General features: G+C 33.9%; 2 pseudogenes; one reads left to right on the plus strand and one right to left on the minus strand.

The window, feature by feature from the left end:
* The first annotated feature begins 5,503 nt into the window (after positions 1-5,503).
* LOC132804483 (putative ETHYLENE INSENSITIVE 3-like 4 protein) lies at positions 5,504-6,883 on the plus strand (annotated as a pseudogene).
* A 322-nt stretch (positions 6,884-7,205) lies between these two features.
* LOC107425439 (type I inositol polyphosphate 5-phosphatase 5-like) lies at positions 7,206-15,981 on the minus strand (annotated as a pseudogene).
* Between the last annotated feature and the right edge of the window lie 406 nt (positions 15,982-16,387).

Raw genomic sequence — 16,387 nt, forward strand, 5'->3', positions numbered from 1 at the left:
AACTTATGTAATACATAATTTGCAAATAACAATTGCATAACTTTACGTTATCATCTTATGGGGCACTACTGTGCTTTTCAGCTTTGGATGCATCTTTAGCACCAACGGCAGTATCGGATGCTATCGGTGCTACAAGTGGTGGTACTGGATATCGAACCTCATGTATGTTAACTACTATTGATCGCCAGTAATCCATATTTTTCTCCTCATCGGTAGCATCTAACCTCCAATGTGCAACATAATACATGAAATTAACAAAGGAAAAAAAAATAAAATGGAAAACAAAAAATTATATTTTAGAAACAAAAAATGTAATGTAACTTGAATGTCATCATAGCATGTAGTCTATATAAATTTGCCTTACATCGCTATTTGAGATGAACCAACAATGGACAGCAAAATGGTTCAATTGACTTATAGCATGCCATCCAACGATCCTAGGACAACGGGTTTTCCGTCGCTCACCAAAATGTTTACCAAACTCAGGAATTGCTTCAAAATCCCACACCTACAAAATATAAAATATAGGTTATTAAATATAACTTGTAATTAAACACTAAATTTATTAAATATAAAATGTACTTGAAACGCCAACGGAAAACCTTTTAGGTCGTATTATTGTGAGTTATTTTTTACTTCATGTCCTCTATGATGGAATGCATTATGCAATGACTCAATCGTCTCCTTGTAGCTCAGAATACCCCAATAATAGGAATTAAATAGCTTGATATCAGCAACCAATTCAACAAATTTTCTATTGATTTGAACCCTCAGATCCATTCCAAGTACACCATGCACTAAGAAATATAATAACACAATCCTTACTGCATCCCAATCATCCACATAATGTGTACGCTTAGATATTCGTTCCAATTTTGGTGGTTTCAAGTCAGACCTATCTTCCAACAACCTCTTTCACAGCTTTATTGATTTATGATTAAGCTCAATATCATTCGTAGAAGGATACCGATAGAACTTTAAACCATTAATAAGTGCAAATTCCCATTTCGTAAACCACACTCCAAATCCACCAAAGTTAAACTCAAATACCTGAGGATCGTTGGACACAACTTATCTACAAAATAGATTATGAACTATATGACCAGAGAATCTAAGGTTCTTCACTTCAAGTAAGTGTCCAAAACATGTCTGCCTGTACTTTTCCAGCTGATCACCTATAAGCACACTTTTAATCACTTCGTTGGCTTCTATTAGGTTCCCAAAAGAATGTATCCTAACTTTAAATATATCAGCATCCTTGAAAATCTATTCCCTTGGAGTGTCGTTGGCCTACAAAATTAATTACATAAATGGAACGGAAGTCAACCATTTACTCATACACTATTTTTCAACCCCAATGTAACACCCCGTCCCGAATCGCACCGGAATCCGTGCACGTTGACCGAGGTTGACCGTTGACCGTTGACCGAAGGGGTCAAAGTTGACTTTTTGACTCGGTGGGAATTTCGAGTTGACCAGGGTACCGTGGCGAAGTGCATGACGCCCTGAGTTCGTAGACTAGTAGCACGTCGAAAACGGAGCTACGGTTTGAAAGTTATGGGCAAAACAAGTTGAAGTGTAAACTGTCTAAAAGGTGCCGGGAGTTGACTTTTTCTTGTGATGTAATTGTGAGTTGACTCTTGTATGGTTGTAACGTACTCGTCGATACGAGTTCATAGACTAGCGGCACGCTTAAATCGGACATCCGGTTAAAAAGTTATGGACGTTTGAAGTTTACCGGATACCGTATTATTTTAATGTTTTTGGGTCGTGAACAGTGAAATGCCACGTGTCAGCTTCTGAGTGGTCCACGTGGCATGAACAGTGTCACACAGGGTTTTAATTTTGAAAAACTCTCGGGGAAGAGAGAGAAAGAGAGAGAAGAGAGAGAAAGAGAGAGAGGAGAGAGAAAGAGAGAAAGAGGACCCGCCGGCCGCCGGCCATTTTCACGTTTTTCCGGCCTAGTTACTGTACACGCGCCGGCCAGCCAGATTGCCCACCTCATTTCCGGCAAAACCTCCAAATTTCACGGCGAACGGCCGCCGGACGCGCCCGGATCGGACGTCCGAAGTTTGGCGGCGATTTTTCCCCTCCACCGCCGGCCACCGCGAATTGGCACTGTTCCGGCCATTTTCCGGCCACACGCGCCTGACAGCCTCGATCCTCTCCTCAAGTCCGGCCTACCCACCAAAAATCACGACCATCGGACCACCGACGCGCCGGGATCGGAGCGTTTTCCGGCGAGGGGTCGAAAATCTTCAAACGGTGATTTCTCCGCCGTCCGACCTCCGTTTTGCTCACCGTCGGTCCCGTTGGATTGCTCTCCTCACGATCTACAAATCTGCAAAATTTCACAGCAAACGGCCACCGTCGGAAATTACTGTTCCGGCGACGGTTGCCGGTGACGTGGCGGCCGCCGGAAAGTACTGTTCCGGCGAGTACCCTGAAAATTCCGGCCAGCTCCAGTCCGCAGTGTTCGACCTCCTGAACCCAAATCCGACTTCCGTTTCCACCAATTCGCGACGGTTTGGGAGAATTGCGGAGCCGAAACCCGAAAAGCTTCCCGATAAAATTCCGACCCCGTCGGGTACGATCATCGGAAATTAAGACCGGATCTGTGATTAGCATCACTCGAGCTTCGATTCGGTATATAATTCGTAAATTTTAGTTATCGTTTGGTGTTCGCTCCCCGGGTACCCATTTGGGGATTACCCGAATAAAATATTAATATTTGTGGTTTTGGTACTGTGGATGTTTTAGGTGCACGTGCAAGTAGCGGAGTCGATCCTGCGGAGGATCTTGATTGAGATACGTGCACAAGGTGAGTGACCCACCTTCAAATTAATTTTGGGAAATTGAATTTGTGAATATAATATGTGTGTGATTTAAATATTTGGAATTTAAATTCTATGTGCCAAATATTTATTGGATTTATTGTAGAATTATTTATGAATTTATTGGATTTAAGAAAATGCGAATTCTACAAATTTATGCCGTGTGGAATTATTTTATGGTTTTGAGGATTTTGAAATTGGTGTGGTTTTAATGGTAAATTGGGCACGATTTGAATTTCAAATATTTCAAGGAAAATATTTGGTTATGTTGGTGATTTCAATTTTTATAAAATATGCCCATGAAATATTATGAGATTTGATTATGATATATTTGGATATTTGAATTGATGGATTTGAAAGTTGGTGGATTTGAAAATCATGGGATTTATGGTATTAATTATAAGGGAATTGTGGAGAATTTCCCAGTTCAAGCGGATGGATTATGCCCGCTATGTTTATGAAAAATGTGAAATTTGTTTTATAATTTAAATTGTGGATTTTATGATTTTTAGATGCACCGTGCACGTACTGGTGTTCTGATTATGTGATATGGTATATGTGATATGGTTAGTGTGCACACGGTTGTGATTAGCGCGCAGGTGGGTGTGATTAGCGCGCGGTTGATATTATGAGGGTGTCCTGTGGATGCCATCGGAGAGGGCGGCCACCCCCCTTTGGCCGGGACACCAGGTTAGCAGCGGCGCAGTGGGACGCCACGCGACCGTATGCCGGTTTCTTTCTATAACCTCCTGTCTGGCGGTACCTTGGGACGCTGGGTACTGTTGGCGCCACTGGTATATAGTGGGTGCATCAAATGATTTTCAGAACTGTGTTTTAAAAATAAAATGTTTGGAAACTGAATTAGAATTAAAAATATAATTGTTACCGCTTCTGGTATTTAATTGATGTCTTGGTTTTCGGGAAATATGAATAAAGGGTTTTGTGAAAATGTTTTAAAAGGGGAACCTTTCCAACTGAGAGAATTGTAAGGGTTTTGAGAGATATTATTATTTCCAAATAATTATTATTTATATACCTATTACCGTGGTATGATAGTGTAGAGTAGTAGGGTCGCTCACTGAGATGATTAGCATCTCACACTCTTAAATTCCGTTCCTCTAGGTACCAGGTTGTCGGTGTTCACTCGGAGCGGACTTGATCTTCCTCGCTGTATTTGTTCGCGCAGTACCTTGTTCTTCTTTTACTGCAGTTGTAATATTTCGTTCACTTTTGCTGTATTCTGTATTTTGTAGTACTTCATAAAGCTCTGTATACTGTATGGGACACTTATGTATTTGTATTGCACTGGATTACTGTATTTTTATTTTGGAGTGCTGAAATTTGTGGAACCAGTTCGTCGTACTGTGGGAGGAATAAGGGAACAATTATAGAAGTGTGTTTTCAGTGCAGGAAATTTTGTGGTAAGTCCATCCCTTAGGGGAGGTTCTGCCGGATCTTCCACAGAAGGGTCCGGTAGGGTTTCCCTGGGATCAGGGCTTGTCTAGGGTTCCGGTGGGGAACTTTGGACGGGTCCTGACACATTAGTTGTGATAAATGAATTTTTTTTAAAAAAAAAAATTGAAGCAGACGTAACCTTACTATTAAAATTTTGAGTACTGTTGTGATTCACGAGTCGAGAAATTCAAGCTAGATAGTTTCTATTAAATATTGCTCTGAATAAATGGCCTAATGGAGGATATATTCTATCCTATAAGAAGGTAAATTTTCACCGTTAAAATTTTTTAAGAACATCTCCTAATGGATAATATGATATATATGATTAATTATAAATATTATTATTTGTTTAATTAGATTTTTAATTTTAAATTATTTATTAAAATGCCAACTATAACAGTTTATATGTTATTACATCGCCATTATAATTTAAAAGTTAGTTTCAAAGAGAATATTAATTCAATTATAATTTAGTTGTCATATATTCTTCTATCAACCCTTAATTTAAAATCTACTTAATTTATTAACCCTTCATTGTTTTAAAAATAAAAATTTAAAAATGTATCAATAGATTATATGACTCTTATAAAGTACTAATTAAAGTTCTTTGGAATAATGAACATCATATAGACTTAAAACCCTAACACATTTTCAAATCTAAAAAATCTTGAAATAATCGAAAGGAGGATAAAAGGAGAGATTTCATAAATTTTTTTTTTTTTAATCAAAATATGGCGGTGATCATGAGAAATTCCAAAAAAAAAGGTTTATATGTAACCCAAGTAGTCAGTGTCTGACGTACAGACTAATATACATACACATACAACATGCGTCCCCCGTGCACGCAACATGAAGTTAGTGAAAGAGCACTGTGTTCGTTCGTGGGTTGCACCACCCGCAGTGCCACATATCACCACTTTTTGGCAAACTTCAATACTCACACGCACGCCTTCAATAAATTCCTTAAATTCCTCCAACCATCGATATCACCAATCTGGCCCTTCTCTTTCACAAAACACAAAAACCTCCAAACTTACCCTTCACCACCAGCTCGTTACCCGTTATCTTGCCCGCAAGCCAGCTTCCTCATTTATTTTTCTAACATCTTGGCCCTCCAAACCGCCTTCACTACTCATCTTCATCATCTATATATACACATATATACTTGGTATACTATTACATAACCAACACTTTACATTTACTTCACAGCAATCATGGTGAAATTTCATGAAGATTTCAATAATCCTGAAGAAGAAGAAGAATAAGAAGTTGGAGAAGAAATCAGCCGCGATGATCTCAAGAAGCGCATGTGGAAAGGCAGAGTTCTGCTCCAGAAGCTGAAGAAGAAAAGCAAAATCGAAGATCCCGAACCGGTAGCCAAACAAGACGCGTCCCGGAGGAAGAATATGGCGAGAGCTCAAGATTCCATCCTCAAGTACATGGTGAAGATCATGGAAGTTTGCAATGCCAAAGGTTTCGTCTACGGGATCGTCCCGGAGAAAGGAAAAGCCGTCGGAGGTTCGTCGGAAAGTTTACGCGAATGGTGGAAAGACAAAGTCCGGTTCGATCAGAACGCTCCTCTGGCACTCACCGAGGTCTTGCCGGCCGTAGAACAACTGGAAGAAGGTGAGATATGTTCTGTTTCCTGTATGCATCTCCTCCATGATTTGCAGGACACGACATTGGGGTCCCTTCTTTCTGCTCTGTTGCAATACTGTGCTCCTCCACAGAGGAGATTTCCACTGGAGAAAGGTTTAGCTCCGCCATGGTGGCCCAATGGGAAAGAGCTTTGGTGGGGTGAACAAGGTGTTTCTCATGAACTTGGTCCACCTCCATATAAGAAACCCCATGATCTTAAAAAGGCTTGGAAAGTCAGTGTCTTGACGGCTGTGATCAAGCACATGTCCACCGATAATATGGAGAGAATGAGAAGGTTGGTGAGGCAGTCTAAATGTTTGCAAGATAAAATGACTGCAAAAGACATTGCTACTTGGTCTAAAGTTGTTAACACTGAAGAAGCACTTCTACAACTCGCCGAGAAATCCCTCAAAATCTCTGAAGGGGATGAAGGTGATGGGAAAGAAGAAGAAGGAGAGAATTCCTCCTATTCGGTTGTCAATGAGAAAAGGAAGAACATGTTTGATAGAGAAGCCGTCGATATTCCACTCTATGCTTGCCAAAACACAATGTGTCCCCAAAGCGAATTGGCTCTGGGATTCTTGGACAAGAATTCAAGAACGAACCATGAATTACTATGTGCCTACCGGGGTGATAAAGATATTGATCCCTCGAGCAATACACAGATGAAAAGCGTGACGGATTGGATGAATATGGAGCTCGAGAAGGTGAATCAGGATGGCGTTGTTGCGGTTACCAATGTAGATGGCGATGAAGAACAATCTTGCAATATATTGGCTGACTATTCAAGCTGGGGTAATAGCGTTGAAGATCTAGCTATGAATGCAGTTTTCGACATGCCAAAGGAAATCATGGACTTGGAAGACAACCCCGTATTACACCAGCATATCTCAAATGATCAACAACAAGCAACTTCTATTTGGGATTTGGGTTTTCATTGGCCAAGTCAAGCTTAGAAATATGATATATGCTAGTTATTATATGAACAAGTTTGGTTTTCATTTGTACAATTTCATTTAGCTCTCTTTCTATCGATCAATAAATTTGTACTATAATTACAATATTATTATGTAGTTTACTCTCCAAAAATCAGTTGTGATTAATTTATATATATTTCTTGTTTTGCTTCTACAGAAAAGAAACATTAAACATTACAGATTAACCAAACATTGGAGGAATTAGGAGGAAGGGATAAAAAAAAAAAAAAAAAAAAAGTAGGGCAAAAGTCTTCCTCAAGTCTCTAATATAATATACAATTCCTTGAGGTTTTTTGATGGCTTAAAACTCATATAAACTATGTCTCTGGGGTATGCAGTCATCATATTCCAATACTCTTGGAGCAGCACACGAAAAGCCTTTTCTAAGCCTGTTGTTTTGCTCCTTACTTCTACATCCACTGATATTCCACAAACTGGTCTGTGATCGGCAGAATCTTGATTCCCCACGAATATACGATAATTGTTCAATTATATTTCCACGCCATAATATCCTATCATACCACCAAATCATTTCACAACATATAAATTATATATATACAAGAATTCTCAAGTTAAAAGATCTGTCCATTTTATTCTACTTTATTAAACTATGTATGTTTACGTAACAAATGTTAAGGGTTTAATATATCTCATTTATGTTTTTATATTTAAATCTAAATAACAATTACTAATCTATTTAGAAAAACATTTAACACATAAACATCCGTGATTTAGCTCAAATCAGTAATCCTTGATAATTAACACATGACTCGCTTTCCAATTATATGGGTTACATAATATTATAAAAACAAAATAATATATGTTTTGTGTATACCATGCAGGGGTTCGGCGTTTCTTTTTGGACTGGACGGTTTCGCCAGCATAAGAGACGGAGTTATGACTGTATTTGTAAGTCGGTGCAAACAAAATCCTTCCCTCATTAAACCCGTTGAATACTCTCCCTGCTTCTCGCTCCATATTCAACTGTATTACCTTATCAGGAATTAGTCAAACCAAGTGATGTAAAAAGAGCAATAAAAAACAACGACTGGTTTTTAGAACTGCTTTTAAAGTTTATCACTGGAAGAAAGCATGAGATCGCCATCAAGATAGCAAGCTTATATATTATTGCTCTTACTTCTAGGGATATCATTTCAAACACTTGGAATATTGTTCATATATATATAGATATATTTGTGCATGGCAATATTACCTGTTTTAATTAAAGTCGTGACAAACGTGATCGACAAACAGTATCTCCTACCACTCAAATAACATATAAAAATGGATTAAAAAAATTATAATAAAAAAGAAGAAGGAAAATCTCATTTATTTATGCGAAGTCTAAGATCAACGTTGACCTTGCTTTATGGGGGTTGCTTCCAAAATCAAACCTAAAATAATGATGATTAAACAGGCAACAACTAAATTTTCAAAACGTTTTCAATAAAAGACAAAGTGGGGGAGTGTAAGACTTTTAGCTAAATAGGATTATCAAAGCAACTAACCTGATCTTTCTCTAATAGAGTATCCCAATCATTCTCCTCCAAAAAACCCCTTGTTTCCTCATAGCTCAAAGACACTCGGTAATTCAAATCTCCAAGCCAAATTACACGGCTACAGTATTTCAAAAAGTGAAAAAAGATCGTATTATTATTTTTCATTATTCATAAAATGAAACTGTGAAAAATGCAAAAAGGTATATTTTATGTAACAGATATAGTATTTAAGCGGTATCACGTTGGATTTAATATTTGACATTTAATTTATTTAATACTAAACTCCTAAATGGCAAAAAGAAAAACAACCCATCCCACATATCATTAACTAAATGAAAGGAATACCGCCTTACCATGTACCAGTTACATAAAAAAGAAGTTTTTATTTAAAGAAGCACACGTACTCGTGATCAACTATTCTTTCAGGGGCACGACATGGTGTTTTGCAAATCTTTTGGAATTGTGTGCTTTTAAGTATCTCGGGTACACCTGCGTTTCTCTTAAGCTCATCACCCTCTTTCTCTCCAGAAGCCAAGTGACTACAAACGAAGCAAAGGCTTGTTTGGTGCAATAACATTCTTATGGATATGCATCCCTGCATTTATGAATCTCCTCGTCATCATATTAATCACCAAAAAAAAAAAAAAAAATCAACTGGTTTTCGGTATCATTGTTGACCATAACAATAAATTAGATCTTCTGCTTGTTTTTTTTTTAAATTATTTTTTAATTATTATTATTTTTTTTTGCTTTAATTTTTTAACACTTGAAATATATTTCAACACATATTTAAATTGAATTTTTTTATCTTTTCAATTTTTTTTGTTGATGAAATGGTTTAATCTCAATCATTAAATTCACAATCCACTGCTGAGAGATTAAAAGCCAAGCATAAACAAGGGCGAAGAAAAACGTGAAGAGAATCCGGATTCTTTAAATTTTCAACCATTTGGGTATGGCTTTTAACTTTACCTTGTTTCCGAGGCAACCCATTATTCCTCTTCCAACTGAAGAGATTCTAAGATGAGCAATGTGAGGAACCAACTCTTTTCGAGTCCAAACCGACATGAAAAATGCCCACCATCTGTTTGCTCGCTATGAGTCGGTAATTCATCTGGCGGGTTGAAGGACGTGAAGAAGCTATATCCGCAACCCTAAGGAATTCATCTACAATTCCATACTTTGGAGCTTGTTCGTACTGATCATCCGAATCCAAATCCAATTTACTTCCAGGATCAATGAGCTTCCTCAGCCTTCTCTTGTCGTGGGATAGCAATTCCACATGGCAGTTGCAAGACTTGAGAAGTGTAGTATCTGCTCTCAAACTCCTGCTTAGTACTTTCAGTGATGGCTTCTGGAAGAAAGGGAGAGTACTTCCTGTGATTTCAAGTCCTTGGAAAAGTTGTTCGATGTTTTTGAAGCATTTTCTAACTCTGGAATTATGGAATCGGCATGTGGTTTGTTAAGTGCTTGGTGTATAAGACCAAGCCATTTCACTGCCGTTTCATAGTCTTCAATCACAAGAACATTTCCAGCGCTTAATGGAACGATTTCGTGGAACCTGAACACAAGAAAAAATACATGAAATATTGTTGTACTAAATAATGCAAAATCGACTCCATTGATTACAAGTTTCGGAGTTTTAATCTATCCAATTAATATGATGCCCTCCTTCACTAATTCAAACTAGCTTCTTTTTCTAAATTTTAATATACACACTACTAGAATCGCATTGATAAATGATGCAATAAATGCATCGTACAAAATAAACAACAACTTATCGCATGGCGTTGTCTAAACTTCCTATCGCTAAAGCCATAAGATAATAAACGATACAGTATAAGGGTAACCTATTTTTGAGTTTTTAACGATGCATATTGACTTTTAGCGATCTATTCTTTCAATCAACTTATAGCGACGCATTATTTAGTGATGCTTCATCATAATGTGGTTAAAAATATATTAGTGACTTTTTTATATAGCATCGTTAAATATATTCGTCGCTAATAAGTCGCCTATTTAACGCGCATCTACGCTTTTAACGACCCTCTCAGCAATGTGTCAGATTTAATAGTCCACTTAGAGCGACGCATTATTTAACGACGTTTTTTAGGAGAGTCGTTAAAAAAACTATTAGTGACTTATTTTAAAGTATCGCTAAATATATGAGTCGCTAAAAATAGGCAATTAAAGATCACCAAATATGTTAGACGACATTGTTATGTGTTAATGCGCTGCCCTTTATTTCTTGTTTTTAATTTTACTTTTTTTTAATTTTGTGAAATATGATTAAAATAGTAAAAATATATAAATAATTAAAATACCAAAAATCTAAAACTAGCTTCATCAAAATAATTAGAATACAAAAATTTAAAATAAATATTTTTTCATAACAAATTAATTATCAAATAGATTAAATATTATCTCATTGATATATTTTTACATAATTTGTAAACTATTGTATTTTTTCATAACAAATTTAAAATTAATTAAACTTCCATGAATGTACACTTATTGAGATGCAAGTTGACGTCCTCTTGTTGATGATATTACACCCTCATACTGCATATGGAAAAATTAAAAAAGTTATTAACACTTATGCAAAATAAATAAAATATTAATAATTATTAAATTTGTAATTTAGTAAATAAAAATTTAAAGAATATTACCATCGTTCTAAAGATTTGGCGAAGCGTATTTCTTCTAATTAAAAGTGAAAAACACATAATGCAGCGGATCAAAAAAATAATTAAATGAATAATAATAAATGTTATAAATATTACTTAAAACATCAATTTATTTACAAGATATTGTTTATCCATATCCCCTTACAGTCATTACAAACATAGCTACTCTCACATTCATTCTCATTATCATTTTCATCGATACTTGGACAAATGAATTGTGAGCCATCATAGTATCTCCAACACATCTTCTTCAAAAAAAGTACGATGTTATGGTGAAGTTAAAATAACAGACCATCTCGAACCAAGTTGATCTTCAACATAAAATAGTTGTTGAACTTAGCAAAATAATGTCAAGCAATATCACAAACAAAATTTCTACAAAAGCAAGACAAATAAAAACCTAACGAACCTAACCTGTTGTTAAAATGGAAAAAAAAAAAACCCAACCCATCACATGTCTCCGCCAACCACAAAGAAAAAAGAGACTCACCTAAACGATGGAAACGAAGAAAGAAAAAACCCAGAAAATCACACAACACAGAGAAATCCAGCTTCCCAGCCGACGACAACATAGGCAAATGAAAAATGAAACCCGAAATATCCCACTCTTCAAGTCTTTCTTAGATTACTTCTAAATCTAATATCTATTAGATAGTGTACTTGATGTAGTTTTAAAAAAGAAAAGTGATTCAAAAGCGCGCGTAAAAATTTTAAAACGTGCCAAAAATTTTCAAAAAATGGCAAAAACACGCCTTTTCTCTCAATTTCATTTTTTTTCTTTGATTAATTTTTTAGTTTTCATCTACAAATAAAAACTAAAAATACTTCTTAAAAGTGCGAAGCAAAATATCGAAGATTGCTGTTTATTTTTCTGTTTTTCAAGTACATCTTTATTCTTTATAAAATTTTTGTCTTTTAAAATTTTTGTCATTTTTAATTGAAAGAATAGGCGACGCATTATCTTCAAGAAGAGTCGCCTATTCTTGAATTGTGGGATCAAGCGACGCATTATGGTCAAAAAGCATTGCCTGTTCCAATTTTTATATTTTCTTTATAATTTTTAAATAGTTTTTTAATTGTTCATCTACAAATATATTCATGTAGCAATCCAATGAACATAAATTCCATTGATCTAAACATATAAAATAGTTTTGTCAATGCTCTTCTCAATTATTCACATATATGTGTATAGACGAGATACAAAATATCTCAAAACCTAATTTGAAATAGGGTACCAAATATAGAATTCTAATTCAACAAGCATTTATTGACCAATTTATCTACATAAGTATGTTAAATGAGCTAGAATTCTAATTCAACAAGCATTTATTGACCAATTTATCTACATAAGTATGTTAAATGAGCTTAACTTTCATGTTGTTATGGTCAATGATAGCTTACTTGTTGTTAAAAATTGAAAGTCTATTAAATTGCTTTTTTGTTAAAAAAAATTGAAGAAACAGACGATGCAATTCCATTAAAAAGCGTCGCCTATTCCATGTTTTATTCTTATTTTTAGTTTTGTTGATTGCTCATCTACAAATTAAAAAAAAAAAAAGCATATTTGCAAAACTAAAAAAATTCCTAAAAACAACTTTCAAATTTAAAAAAAGTTAAAAATTGGTTGAGTGAAAAGGCGACGTAGTTGTTGCAAATGCGTCACCTTTTCATCTATTTTGCGACTTTTTGTTAAAAGAATGTGTCGCGTAAAACTATATTAGCTAATTCTTTTTGTATTATTACATCCAAGTCATTTGGCCTGATGGTGTGGTGATTCCTTCAGAGTGTAAGAGGTTCTAGGTTCAATTTTTTATTTTTTTGGTTCTTTTAGTCAATCTAATTTTATTTCAACTACAAATAACCAGTAAAAATATTAGAGCAACATAACTGAGGTGGGTTATTTTTTTTTATTTTTTTTTTAAGATTTTGGTAATAGGAGACGCACAGGCTCCATTGTGCGTTGCCTTTTTTTTTTTTTTTTAAAAAAAATCAATCTAATTTTATTTCAACTACAATAACCAGTGAAAATATTAGAGTAACATATCTGAGGTTTTTTTTTTTTAAGATTTTGGTAACAGGTGACACACAGGCTCCATTGTGCATCACCTTTTTTTTTTTTTCTTTCTTTTAATCAATCTAATTTTATTTCAACTACAAATAACCAGTGAAAATATTAGAACAACATAACTGAACTGGTTTTTTTTTTCTTTTTTTCTTTTTTTTTAAAGATTTTGGTAACAGGCAACGCACAATGAATATTGTGTGTCACCTGTTCTTCTTTTTTTTTTTTTTATTCTTTTAGTCAATCTAATTTTATTTCAACTACAAATAACCAATGAAAATATTAGATCAACATAACTGAGTTGGTTTTCTTTTCTTTTTTTTTTTTAAAGATTTTGGTAGTAGACAACCCACAATGAAGATTATGCATCGCCTGTTCTCCTTTTTTTTTTTTTTTTTTTTTTTGATCAATCTAATTTTATTTCAACTGCAAATAATCAATGAAAATATTAGAGCAACATAATTAAGCTGTTTTTTTTTTTTTTTAAGATTTTGGTAATAGGTGATGCACAATGAAGATTGTACATTGCATGTTCTCCTTTTTCTTTTTCTTTTTTGTTCTTTTATTTAATATAATTTTATTTCAATTATAAATAACCAGTGAAAATATTAGAGCAACATTAACTGAGCTCCTTTTTTTTCTTTTTCTTTTTTTTTTTACAAATTTTGATAACAAGCGATACACAATGAAGATTGTGATTGTACGTCGCCTGTTCTCCTTTTTTTTTTTTTTTGGTCCTTTTAGGCAATTTAATTTTATTTCAACTACAAATAACCTGTGAAAATATTAGAACAACATAATTGAGCTCCTTTTTTTTTTTTTTTTTTTTAAACAGATTTCGCCTGTTCTCATTTTTTTTTTGTTCTTTCAGTCAATTTAATTTATTTCAATTACAAAAAACCAGTGAAAATATTAGAGTAACATAACTAAGCTCTTTTTATTTTTTTTTTATTTTTTAGATATTTGTAACAGGTGACACACAATGTGCGTCACCTATTACTAACTGGAGATGCACAATGTGTGTCGCCTATTACTAATTGGAGACGCACAATGTGCGTTACTTTAATATTTTTACTGGTTATTTATAGTTAAAATAAAATTAGATTTACTAAATGAACCAAAAAAAAAAAGGAGAACAGGTTAAGCACAATCTTCATTGTGCATCGCCTGTTATCAAAATATGAAAAATAAAAATAAAAACAACAGCTCAGTTTTGTTACTCTAATATTTTCACTGGTTATTTGTAGTTGAACTAAAATTAGATTGACTAAAAGAACCAAAAAAAAAAAAAAAGGAGAATAGGCGACGCACTTGTTACCAAAATCTTTGAAAAAAAAATAAAAAAAGAAAACCAGCTTAGTTATGTTGCTCTAATATTTTCACTGATTATTTGTAGTTGAAATAAAATTATATTGATTAAAAGAACAACCACAAAAAAAAAAAAAGAGAACAGGCAACCTATAAAGGAGACTGTGGGTCGCCTGTTACCTATATTTTTTTTTTTAAAAAAAAGCTCAGTTATGTTGCTTAAATTTTTTTTTCTGATTATTTGAAGTTAAAATAAAATTAGATTGATTAAAAAAACAAAAAAAGGCAATGCACAAAGAAGCTTTTGCGTTGCCTGTTACCAATATCTTAAAAAAAAAAAAAAAAAAAACCAACTCAGTTATGTTGCTCTAATATTTTCACTAGTTATTTGAAGTTGAAATAATATTAGATTTATTAAAAGAATAAAAATAAAATAAAATAAAATAAAAAGAGAACAGGTGACCCATAAAGATGACTTTGCGTCGCTTGTTACCTATATTTAAAAAAAAAAAAAACAAACCAATTCAATTATGTTGCTTAAATATTTTCACTAGTTAATTGAATTTTTCAAGAAAATCAGGTTGATTTAAAAAAAAAAAAAAGGGAACAGGTGACTCGGAATGATTTTTGTGCTTCGCCTATAACCAATATCTTAAAAAAAAAAAAAAAAACAGAATACTATTTAAGAGATTTGCAAGATTAAATTGTACATGAAAAATTATATAATTGAACAACAACCTCGTATAATTAAATTTTGTTATTATGTAAACAAAGATAAGTGGATGGTTAATCATTTTTCATAAGTCTAGCATTTAAACAATACAATTCAGATAAAATATACGCACAGTATTAAAAGCAACTCTGTTCAGCTGCATATTCAGCGACTCTTAACGGATGTGTCACGTATTGTTGTTTTAGCGAACGTTTGACATTGATTGTTTTGGGTTGCATCGAATATTTATTGAATTTTTACTGACGTGTTAACCTAAGAGTTACGGTTTTATTTTTTCAGACGCGTTTGTTTCGTAGCGTCGCTAAGTGAGTCTCAATAGATATCAATTTTCGCATAGTGACATTTGACGTACGATTTGATCATATAAAGTAAAGCACATAAGAAGCACTGGATATTACCGAAGAAAGAAATATATATGAAGGTTGAAAAAGTACTATTTAAATATGAGAAGTCTTTTGACTCTATATTTATATATTGATATCGTACCTTAAAATATATATATATATATATCTGAAGAGCCCTATGCCTGTAAGAAATATTCAAGTTTGAGGTCAATGTTCGGTGTCTTTCCTCCCACATTCCATGTCCAGCGAACATCCTTTAATTCCAACCATTAAAGTTTAATTTAGAGTTTTAATTTTCAGACAGAATAAAATCAGGATACCATATAATGTGATTAGGATCGAGAAATGAAAAACAAAGCTCAGCTTCAATTAAGCGAAAGAAGAGGATAATTCATACCGAAATTCTTTGATTTCAGTTGCAGGTGCCATAGACTATTCAAAGTTGGATAGGTTTAGGCTTTCAATACCCGAACTACTCTCCTTTTCTGACAAGTAGATGAAAAAAAAGTTAAGCATTGAATTTTTTGCATAGCCATAAAGTCTAACAATGTCCCTTTTTTTTTTTCCCAAAATGATGAGGCCTAAGCGTCAATGCAAAATAAGAATTTTTATTCTTTTTCTTTTTATTTCTTTTCCATTGAAAAATAAATAGTTGTCAAGTTAATCAAACAGATTGTGGTAGGTAAACTACCAAAAATGATACAAGAGAAAGAGATAAGGAAGGCATATCATCATTGATCTCTCTTCTAGGTTATGTACGTGACCTTTACCCATCAAACATATTGATCAATTTGGAAAATGACCCATCAATTATATCGTATGGTATATTGTATATGTTCTGAGTATATTG

The sequence above is a fragment of the Ziziphus jujuba genome, chromosome 7 (genome assembly GCF_031755915.1).
Source record: "Ziziphus jujuba cultivar Dongzao chromosome 7, ASM3175591v1".
Taxonomy (NCBI): Eukaryota; Viridiplantae; Streptophyta; class Magnoliopsida; order Rosales; family Rhamnaceae; genus Ziziphus; species Ziziphus jujuba.